The sequence below is a fragment of the Colossoma macropomum genome, unplaced genomic scaffold (genome assembly GCF_904425465.1).
Source record: "Colossoma macropomum unplaced genomic scaffold, Colossoma_macropomum, whole genome shotgun sequence".
NCBI classification, from domain to species: domain Eukaryota; kingdom Metazoa; phylum Chordata; class Actinopteri; order Characiformes; family Serrasalmidae; genus Colossoma; species Colossoma macropomum.
Genome location: NW_023494788.1, coordinates 2,028,451 through 2,040,754, shown reverse-complemented (window position 1 = coordinate 2,040,754; position 12,304 = coordinate 2,028,451).

Below are 12,304 nucleotides of genomic sequence, written 5' to 3'. Positions count from 1 at the left end.
CACCTGTTCAAATGAAAGGGCACTCATATAAAAACAAATCTTTAAAAGACAAAATCAATTTTACAGTTTCTCCTCCTCACTCCACATGTAGCCACGACGTGTTCGGCATCCGAAGTTTGTTTTAGCTTCATCACTGCAGCTACGAGGCTAATGTAGCTAACAAGTAACTGAAGCATAAACCCCACCAATTAGCTTCATGTAGGCCTTAATCATCACAGACGCATCAAAGCGTGTGGAGATGCTCAATAATCTCAGGCTTGATTATATGGTTTTTGACACTGTGTGACTCACTGTTATCTATAAACATGGACTAAAGTACATTTCCATAGCTAAACACAGTAGCCAGCTTGAAGCCTGAATTTTGCAAAGCTTTTGTAAAACATGTCATGGCTAATCAACTACATTTAAGGCAAGGAGGAAATTGTGTACATTATATTTTTTGCTGATTTTGATCTTTTTAAAGCAGGAGTATCAAACTCAACCATTAAAAGGGCCAAAAAATCTGAACAAATCTGTGAGCCAGAAAACACCTATGTTTTTATTTCATTCATCTTCATTTTTTATTTTTATACATATTTTATATATGGTAATAAGTAACCAATAAGTAACCAAAAATCTGTTGGCTGTTTGGTTGTGCACATTATCTTTTAAATGTGATCTGTATGTGACATCAGTCTGAACAGATCAGCTCCTAAACTGACCCACATGTGCAAAAGAACAACGTCTCACGCTGCTTCTCGCGACTCATCCAGAGATAAACAATCACGACTGCCAACGAACGCCAGTCACTCCCGGAGGATCAGCTTCATCTTCACCAGCATCACAGGAGCCATCATGAAGCATCACTGACTGACAGCTGGGCTCATCACCCAGAATGTGTTCGAGCCGTAAAAAGAGCTCAGTCACTTCTTTGGGTCGCGTCCTCGGATTCTTTAAACTTTGCTTTCAGACTTTTAACTGTTCTTTGACGCTGCTGCCTCTTCAAACACGGAGGGGATGCGATGAGTCTCTTCTAATTTTTTAGTACAGGAACATCAGCCCAAATGTTTATTAGGTCTCAGCAGTGCGAAATTATGACGAATGTCGAGTTGGATTGACGTAAAAGTCGCATGAATTGAAAATGTCAGATTCATCTGTGTCACATATGAGGAAAAAGATCAGATTTGGGTCACTTTTACCTGCTGTGTGAACAAAGCCCCTGTGTGGGTATTTCACATTTTCGTGTCAATTATTTGCATCACATTCGGTATGTAATGGCCTTAAATGAGCAATAAAGAATTATGTGTACAGAGGCAAATGCACAGCACAGATAGTGGCATATTGACATTTCAGGCTCTAAACAACAACCTTACCTGTATAAGACATTTCCAAAATGTGTGTGACTCAATTTCAAAGGCACAGCTGAAGATAAGCACTGGCATGAATATGTGAAGTAAAATCTGGGGGCTGATGTTTGCGATCTCTTTTGTGTAATAGCTGACCTGGAAAAAAAGGGGGACATCAAGATATCAGCTGACAGAACAACAAACGGCACTCTCATTTGTGATATTTCACAAATGTGAAACACTGACATTGTGAGAGAAAACGAAAGTCCTGTATGGTTTCAGGGAAAACGCAAACACCCCAGAGAAAATGTGGCTTATTTATTAACAGTTCAAATGCAGCCAGTTGCTGAATAGCTGTAAGAAATCAAAAATAAAAGAATTTATTAGAAATCTAAATTATTACCCTTTCCACCATTCCTCTTATAGTCCACTATATACGACACAAAATGACAGCTTTTACACCCTATGTAGTACACTATGTGCTCAGTATGGGTGAAATGACATATATACACCGATCAGGCGTAACATTATGACCACCTCATTGTTTCTACGCTCATTGTCCATTTTATCAGCTCCACTTACTATATAGGTGCACTTTGTAGTTCTACAGTTACTATTTGGGTGGTGGATCATTCTCAGCACTGCATTAACACTGACGTGGTGGTGTGTTAGTGTATATTGCGCTGGTCTGAGTGGATCAGACACAACAATAATAATGTCATGCCTAATTGGTGTATGTGTGTATATATATATATATATATATATATATATATATATATATTACAGAGAAATATAACATTTCTGAAGGGTTATAGATGCAGTAAAATGAGTTAAATTCAGATATTTTAGTGCAGTAGTCCAGCATCACTTAAACATTCAGCTCACTCGAAGTTTTATAAGTAGTCAGATACTGGTTTGAAATATCAGACAATTCTAACCATCTGTCCAATGGCAATTTTAGCAATACCAGTACGATATGACCAACATTGACCTGCAATACTGATGTGATTCTGATATTATTGTGCATTCCTAAACACTAGGAATCATAAGCACCACCCCGACCTAGATGCCGTACATTCACTTTTCCTCCGAAAGCCACCAGATCCTCTGAATCACAAGGTTAAGAAGTCGAGATATGAATGCTCCTAGCTAACACTGCAGCGCACTGAACTGACATCATAAGACTGACCTCACCTCACCACCTTCCTAAAACACCTGATTTTGGACTTTTTCTTTTTACTGTAAGGTTTTCATGCAAATCATGCCAAACTATTTTATTTAGAATTTTATTTAACTAAAATACCTTTTTTGATAGTTATCAACAAATACGGTTGGATGGTTGCATCACCTGACATTTTTAGACTTTTGGAGGCAAAAAGAAACTAAAATGAATTTTATATGGATGGTTTCACATAAAAGAGATGTTGCTGAATAATTTGATAAATGTTGTGTATTTATTAATCGTCATTAATAAATGCAGCTCAAAGTAATACTGGACAGCTGGTATTTCTAAACACACAAATTTAACGAATAATTGGCTTGAGAAACTATGTAGGCAACGCTAAACTCTTGCTTGCAGTAAAACTTGAGCTGTAACAAACGTTTGGAGATTTGTTAGACGTTAAGACCAGTTCATCCAAAACAACAGCCTGGATCTCAGTCTTTTGCTTGTTTGCTTTTAAAACCGTTTTATTTGTGATCGTGAGCTTACCCCAGGATAATAGAAGCTGAGCGTTCCCAGCAGAAAACCACACATCGCCAAAACTACGGTGTAGGGCAGCTTTAGAGCCGACAGAAGGGTCCTGACGACAGCTGATGATTTAAAAAAACAGTTTTAATTACTATACACTTATCAGTTGTTCCACAGCATCGTATAGTCAGACTGAAACTTGCTAATAGTGTGCATTATCATACATCACAGAACATACATCAAACTGGACTGAACCAGGTCTAGCAGAAGAACCTGAGATCAAGAGGAGATCTCATTTAGGATATTTCTTTCCTCTGGGATGTGCCAAAATTAAACGTAAAGGATCCATTATGCTGATTTAATGTTGTTTTAAGTACGTATCCTGCATCTCACTATGGAACAGTAATGTCAAGCGTGCACTGCATTTCAATTTGGCACAAACTCCTCTCGATAGAACCGGGACTCTACCATAGAACCTCTAGTAGTGACAGTATCAACACAGATCTCAAATTTTCACAAGTTCACAAGTGGCTCAAACTCTCGTCGTTCAGTGTCTAACTGAGTATTTCACGTGAACGTTTTTTTTTGGTCAATAGGGATTTTCTGCATTTTTGTGTGATTGTTTTCTGTGCAGCTTTTAAAGGGGAATCCAAGTGATTTTTCAAAATGTCTTTATTATTCGGAGTTTGAGATGTAATCAGAGTGATTCAGAGTGGTTTGGTGTGAAATGGTTCAGATGTCTTTACAGTGGTGGTGATAGGAACCAGGGGTTGCCAGGACTACAACACAGATATAGACATTTTATTTACTATCCAAAACCACCAGTGAACCTACATGAGTCTTCTGAGTTTTGGATGGATAGTGGAAAGCTGTGGGCTATTTTGCCTCACAATGCCGTGCATGTATCCCTCCTCCATGAATGTGAAATGATTTAAAAGTATGTATTAGGCCAAACTCTTCTTAACTCTTAGGACCCGCAGCCATAACCATGCACAGCTGATTTCTAGCCTTTTCGGTGGTGGTAATAGGAACCAGGGGTCTTAAACATTTAATTAGACAGGAAATTTAAAAAATATTTGGGATTCCCCTCAAATGCTGCCTTGTGGATTTTGTTCTGCATGTGTGAGATTTAATGATCACATAAACATCAACCTGCCCAGGGGCTCCTGCTGAAAACAGGCCAATTGGCTTAACCTGACACATTTCCGTCATGAAATAATAATGCTGATTAGCAGTGGTGGACAGTAATGAAGTAAATGTAATTCGTTACTGTACTTAAGTCGATTTTTTGTGTATCTTTACTGAAGTTTTTCCATTTTTGGTGACTTTTTACTTTCACTCCACTACATTTCAAAGTCAAATCTCTCACTTTTTACTCCACTACATTATGAGAAATCTGTCGTTCCTTTTGGTTTATGTGTGCATAAAAACATAACATGTCAAAATAAAAGAAGTGCAAAGCAAGAACACCAATCAGGGCACAGCGCACTTTGTTTTGAGCTTGTTTCTGACCTGTTGGACATACCGACCCAGTGCAGCACACGGTTCAACATCAGTGCAGCAGCGTAAAATTTTGGGAGAGTCTATTCAACATAAATGATGAACTAACCTAACTTTGTGTAAACAGACCACAATATAGAAATATGTACTCATATGCAGTTGTGACTGACGTGTCTTTTTCTGAATTTATACAAACACTATTTCATTTTATAGTAAATTAGTTTAGGCTAGTTTATGTTTATGAACAGAGACCTACAGACGCAGTTTAGTAAAGGAAACTCATTTGTGAATCTGAGTTTAAAGCAAGTTTTTATTAAATTTAAACTTGTTTAAATTAAACTTACAAATGAATCTCAAACTGAAACTTTGCTTGTTCACAGTGATTTCAGAGCCACTCAGTTCTACCTGATTGAAACTGTTTGCCTTCAGTGTTTTGTCCTTTTGATAATTTTAATAGACATCAGCGTCACTAATTAATGACATTCTATTTAAATATTGGTGTTACAAGAGTGATACTCGAGTATTTTCACCTAAAATGAGTTGATAAAGCAAGAGCCTTGTTACAAAAATGGTAATAGGACATCAGAGCCATAATTAATCTTTTAGTACTTTCACTTTTGATACTTAAGTACATTTGAAGGCAAATACTTTTGTACTTTTACTGAAGTGGAGGTCTAAAGGGAGGAACTTCTACTAACTACCTACTAACTTCTTACTGGAGTAATATTTTACCTTGGGTATCTCTACTTTAACTCAAGTACATGGTTTGTGTATTTCGTCCACCACTGCTGATTAGTGGGTTTTGTCCCTGTGAGTTAAACAAACAAAGTATGTACTTTCAGTGCTGTGTGTTACCTCCAAGTAGACAGGCTCCAAATATAGTGAGTAATATGCCGGGCTGGCTGTGCATAAAGAAGCTCCACAGATGATCTGAGCTTAGTGTTGTGCCGTTAGTGATGTTTGCCGGGGCTGCTGGCCCAGTCCGCTCCATCATCATCCTCTTTATTGCTGCCTGGATAGCAAATCTGCGAATTTCAAGGCAATAATCAGTGAATAAACATCAACACCTCAATAAATGAAAGATTTAAGTTGACAGATTCAACTTTTAAAAAGATGGTTCTTCAAGAGTTCTTTTGTCAAGGCAATGGTTCTATATAGAACCATGAACACTCCATGTTCTTTGCATACCATTTGTATATGGTCCTACGTAGAACCTTTTTTGAAAATAGTTCTATATAGTACGATGTCAAGCTTCTAGACAACAGAAGAACCTTTTGAAAAAGTTCTATAACTATAAAACCATTTTCAGCATATTCTTAAGAACCATTTTACCACACAAACAACGATTTAAGCATGTAAATTGTTCTTTGAGTGTTCATGGTTCTATACAAAACCACTGTTTTTACTATACTAAAGAAGCCTTGAAGAACCATCTAGTTAGCTATTTTGAGTGCACGTTGTGAATCTGTGGGCATCTACTGTCGACACTTCAATCTAAATGTTCCGTTTGCACTCTGAACAATAAAAGATTTAGCAGCTTGTGAACCTAAATGTGAATTTTCACGTCTGTACGTCTAAATTTTGTGTAAACAGAAATAAAAATATTCGATGCTAAGCTGATGTTACATGGTTTCGGTTAGAAACGTTTCTCTTCTGCACCTCTGGACTGTATTCCTCTTAAAAGTGACGAAATGCGCATATTTCGGCATCTTTTAAGCATGAAAATAGTCTTGGAAATGCCTTCAAGGAGTTATCAGCACAGTACCAACCTTAATTTGTTGTTTATAAGGACTAAACCTCTCAGACAACGAGGTTACAGGATTCAACATGGGCCGTTACGCCGAGCTAAGCTAGCTGTCGACACTAGCGTATAAGCTAATTTAGCCAGCGTTGTGTTGTGCAAAAGGTAAAATTAAATATTAGGAAAGTGCCTTTGCTCGACAGGACACGGCTGTTTTTCTGTGGAAGTAACGATGTAACCAAAAAAAGAGCACAAAATATAAATATTCGCTACACATTTAGCGTTAATTCGGCTAGCTACGCTAAGCTAGGCTACATTAGCCAGGTTACCTCAGTAAGCTAGTTTCTTCGGCTAATGCTAAGCTTATTATTATTCGATAATGAGCGCGCGTTCAGTGCTGACGTAATTTTATGCAATATACTAACCTAACGAAATATTTACGGACATTATGGCTGACAGGTTACTAAGAAACCTTCCAGACCTGTACTACACACGACGGAACGAAAAGTATTCGTGTAAAATGTTTAACTTTTGCTGCAACTAGCCATGGGGAGTCGACTCCAAAAGAGTCGATTCCTCAACTCCAACAGGTGTGGAAGTCGGGATTTCGCTTCTAAGAGTCGAAATGCTAGGAATCGACTCTTCGACTTCGTGTTTTTCATCGAGGGACAGTGATGACCGAGTTTGAGTAGTGTGAGTTTGCAGCTTTCAAACAAAACCGTTTTGACCCGTCCTGCGTCGCAACTCTTCATTTTTTCATGATTATGGTTAAAATAAACAACGACTAGAAGCAAAACAAGGAACGAAAACATAAAACAAAAACAATGTTTTTCACAGAACGTAGTTTAAAAGAGGATGAAGCTGAGATTTGCTAATTTTCTTGCCACCTTCTTATTTAAATTTTCCGTTCCGCCTTAATTAGCGCTACAGTTGCATTCTGGAGCGGGCGCACCATTAAGGTAACTGCTGAATCACTTAATCACTTAACTTAGATGGACCGTTAAAGTCAAAGAATCGATCCCAGCAGTAAGAATCGAGAGTCGGTGTCGACTCCAAGAATCGTGGATCGATAACGGCAAAATAATAATTAAAAAAAGGTTTACAAGCTTCTATGTAAGAGTGACACGTCATGTTACGAATGTTACGTCACACCGGTCTTCTGGCATGAGAGATGACGTTATTGTTCCTGAGAAGTTTCAGTGTGAAGTGGTTTTGAGAGCTCCTTTCTAATGCTGGCCTGAATTAATGAATAAAACTGAGAACTGACTGAAGTTCATTGGCTCTCCAACACAGTAAGACTGGTAAAAATTATTTTAGCTTTTTTATCTGTTATGTTTAAGGTGAGTTCAGGTAAAGGAGGACACGTGAGCTTAGTGAGTCTGTGCTTTGTTGTCTGTGTTAGTGTGTTAGTCAGTGTTGTTTCAGATTAGATGCTGCTATATGTGTGTTTTATATGAATAAATGTTACATAGACGTTGCTGAATGTTTGCTGAAGATGAATTAATGTTTCTGATTGATGTATTGCCATCATTGTGGGTTTACTGTTGGCTGCATTTTTTAAATCAAATGCATCCATGGCTCAGTATGATGGCATAAGAAGCCCTGCAGTAAAATGTTAAAGGGGAATTCCACTGGTTTTTCAAATGTTCTGCATGTATCAGTGTGAGAGATGTAAACAGAAAGATTCAGAGTGGTTTGGTGTGAAACGGTTCAGATGTCTTTACAGTGGTGGTGATAGGAACCAGGGGTCGCCATGACTACAACACTTTTTATTTACTGTCCAAAACCACCAGTGAACCTACACGAGTCTTCTGAGTTTATATGGAATGTTGATGATGGAAAATAGTGGAAAATCTGAAATAATACGTTTTCTTTGGGGACTATTTTGCCTCACAATGGCCTGCATATTATGTATCCCTCTACCGTGAATGGATTTTAAGGCTGAAATCTTCTCAAAACTATCACAAAACAGTGTCTCAGACATCAGGCAGTGAATTCATAACCATTTCATGTAGGAACTTTCTGTGAGGGAGCTTTTAGAGGTGGACGTCTGGTTCCCATCACCACCACTGTGAACAGTTCTGACTTGGTAAGTTTCTCTAGAACAGAACGTTTCGCACCAAACCACTCTGAATGACTCTGTTTACATCTTAACCATCTTATTATGAACAAAAGATCTGTGGAATTCCCTTTTAAGGCTGTAGTTTTGTCAACCATTATGTGACTTCACATTTTTTGGTTTTAAAATGAGAATATACAGTGATTTAAATTATTATTAACACGTGTAAAATCTTTTATCAGATATGATTATGAGCTGATGATAAAGCATTTTAAATGCGGAAGCAGCGTCCCACTTTATCTTTCCAAGCTGAAAGCCACCCATTTTGGTTTTGTATGCTTTCATTTATGCTTTTTTTTTTTTATTCCGAAGGAAACTAAAATGATAGGAAATAAAGCTGTTATTGATACTAAACCTCAGCAATTGGTTTTGCTTTGCTGTTTGTGTTCCAGAAAGCCTGAATCCCACCATGGATAAATCAGCAAATCATCTGGAGCATTCAGCTGAACTGAGAAACGGACAGCGATGCCCCAGATCTCGAGTGATCTTCATGGTGCACATGAATCTACCCTCACGCAGAGGACACAGCTTAAAAAAGGAGGAACACAGGCCACGCTGTTCACATCACTGGTGGGCCTGAGCTGTATAACACTGAAAGAACCATTTGCATGCTTAAACGGTTATTTGCATGGTGAAATGGTTTTTCAGCTTGGTGGTGCTGTAAAGAACCATACACAACACATTCTCCATCAATCTGAAGAACCACTTAAGCATGCAGACGGTTCTTTGAGTGTTTATTGTTTAAATATAGAACCATTATCTTATTAAAGAACCCCTGAGGAACCATCTTTTTTGAGAGTGTACAAGGCTAATGTAGCTAACAAGTAATTGAAACCTATGACAGTTAGCATGGTGCTAACCCCAGTTAGCAAAATTTGTCTGGCCCACTTGTGGGCCACATCCTTGGTTTGTTCTGGCCCAGTATACAGCTGGGTCCTCGGCCCAGATCTGGCCCACACACTGTAAAGTGTGTAGAACTAAAGGAAATGGCCCAAATCTGGCCCCAATCAGGCCCCACTACACTGTTGGTCCACAACATTCACACCAGAATTGTCCCACAAATGTTGACACAAGGCAAAACGGTATGAAGCTGTCCAGGATCTGGCCCTGTTCTGGCCCGCATGCCTAACATCTACCTGGCAGTCAACCAACACTCACACAGGAAAGCCAGAATTGGCCCAAAACTGTCTGCTATTTGGCCTGCATGCCTAGATCTATCCCATGTAAAAAACTACTGCTTTAGCACTGATGTCCTTTTAGTGTTTGTATATGTGTCTGATAAGTGGGTGAACACATAATGTATGGATCGCCTATATATACTTTCTGTCTGACACAAACACCAGAAGAAATACAGCTGCAACACACATGCAAAAAATGACTAAATTACATGAAGGTAGCATATATGAGTAATATATGCCATCCGTGAAGGAATGTTTTTTATCATATTTTATTAAATATGTGTGTCACACATATATGTTTATATATGACTGAAATATATGTCCCATATTTAAAAATGGCCAAATAAGTTACATATCACATATATGCATATATGCTTAATATAAGTTGGTTATAAGAGAAATCCACATATGTTAATATATGTAATACATTTAAAATCCATAAAATGCCATATATTGAGTTTCTGTACGGGAAGTATGTGATGATCTCGACATACAGTTAGCACTATGCTAATTGGAGAGATAAGCTTCCATTAGTTGTTAGCTGCATTAGCCTCATAGCTTCAGTGCTTTAAAAACAGTTTGGTGAAAAACTAGTATAATGTACATTTTTGTCCTCTCCTTACTCAAAATGTAGATGATCAGCAAAGAAATGTTTGGTGTCTGAAGTTAGCTTCTTTAGTTTTAGCACTGGTTGGCATGGTGCTAACTTTATTAGCATGGTGCTAGCTGCATGCCTAAATCCTCATTCTCCTCAAAGCGTGTGGAGCTGTTCAGGAGCTCTAATAGTCCTGATTATGTTGTTTCTGTCACCGTATGACTCACTGTGATATAAACATGGACTAAAGTACAGATAAATTTAAGGCAGCTGCTTCTGTTTTTAGCTAAGCAATGCACTTTTGTAGCTCCAGTGCTAAAACTAAAGAAGCAAGCTTCAGACTCCAAACAGAGACTTCTGTGCCTCATTCTATAGTTGGTTTGATGCCCATATTAGGAACTCCTAATTTGATTTCTCTATGAGAAAAATGAATGGCATTGTTTAAAATTACTGCTGTTGCATCTTGACGTAAACAAAGGTGTTTCAAAGCTAGATACGTTTTACCAGACTGACATTTTTTCTCCAAACATCACTGTACATTTGATCAATCAATTACCTTTGGAATAAGGGGGGAAACTAATTTTCCAAAATTACCCTGTAATCCAGTGTGTGAGATGTAATCAGAGTGGTTCAGAGTGGTTTGGTGTGAAATGGTTCAGATGTCTTTACAGTGGTGGTGATAGGAACCAGGGGTCGCCATGACTACAACACAAATATAGACATTTTATTTACTATCCAGAACCACCAGTGAACCTACACGAGTCTTCTGAGTTTATATGGAATGTTGATGATGGAAAATAGTGGAAAATCTGAAATAATAAGTTTTCTTTTGAGACTATTTAGCGCCCTGCATGTATCCCTGCACCATGAATGGATTTTTAAAATATGTTTCAGACAGTCCCATATGGAAAAAAATATATGGACATGTTATTTTATATATTTGAAATACATTTCAAATACATAGCACTCTATGCCAAAATACACTCCAAACACCACATATATTTCAGAATGTATTGCTATATTAGGCAAAATGCGTTTATTTCTAAATGTATGGGGAAATGTTACACATAGAAATGTACGATTCAAAAATAAATGTGTGTAAATGTGTTTATCAAATACATCTGAAAATGTATGAAAATATTCAAAATCCTGTCTGATGCTCTTCACTGTCTGATACCTTTAGAAATTAATTTGTGTCCCAGTATCTTCATTTTAAATCTGATCAAATTAACCTTTAACAGGACAGAAGCGAGTGTTGTGGGTATTGATACTCTGTGAAAATGCAGTTATGATCTGATATCTTGTTTATGTGAAATACATTGTGTGTGAGAGTCTGACTGCAGACGTACATGGTTAATGTAAAGTACAGTGCAGATCACAGGCGTCAGTACGTTTAGTTACATCTGTAACCTTTATTACAGCTACATACATTGAAAAAATATGATTTGTTAATTGCAAAAATATATTTAATAAATACATTTGGAATATATATAGTTTTTTTTTCCCATATGCGATGTCTCAGACATCAGGCAGTGAATTCATAACCATTTGATGTAGTAACTTTCTGTGAGGGAGCTTTTAGAGGTGGACGTCTGGTTCCTATCACCAGCGCTGTGAACAATTCTGACTCGGTAAGTTTATCTAGAACAGAGCGTTTCACACCAAACCACTCTGTTTACATCTTAACCTTTTAGGTATGTAGACATTTCTGAAAATTGGTGGAATTCCCCTTTATTTTTGTCAAATTATCACCATTCTAAAAAAGGCATTCAAAACAATTCACATATTATTTCTTTCTTTCAAACAAACAGTAACAGTCAGAACGGTCCTGGAGCATGGAGCCATTCCAGAGCGCCCCCTGCTGTCACTCAGTGTGCACAGAAAACTCACGGTGAAGACTGTGGAGCATTTGCTTGCAGGTTCTGTCAGGCAAAGGAAACCCCTCTGCGTCCCGCTTCAGAGCCGTGTGGGGCAGAAGGCCTGAATCCGAACGATGGTGAATCTGAAGATCCCGCCGTGCTCCCACAGCCGCACCTCAGCCACAGAGCTGCTCACAGAACAGCCTGTCTTCTTCTCTCTGTTTTAATTCTACTCTGCTGCCTCCTGTTTGTCCTGCACTTGCATGGTGTGCCGAGGTCCTGGCGTTTCCAGCGTTG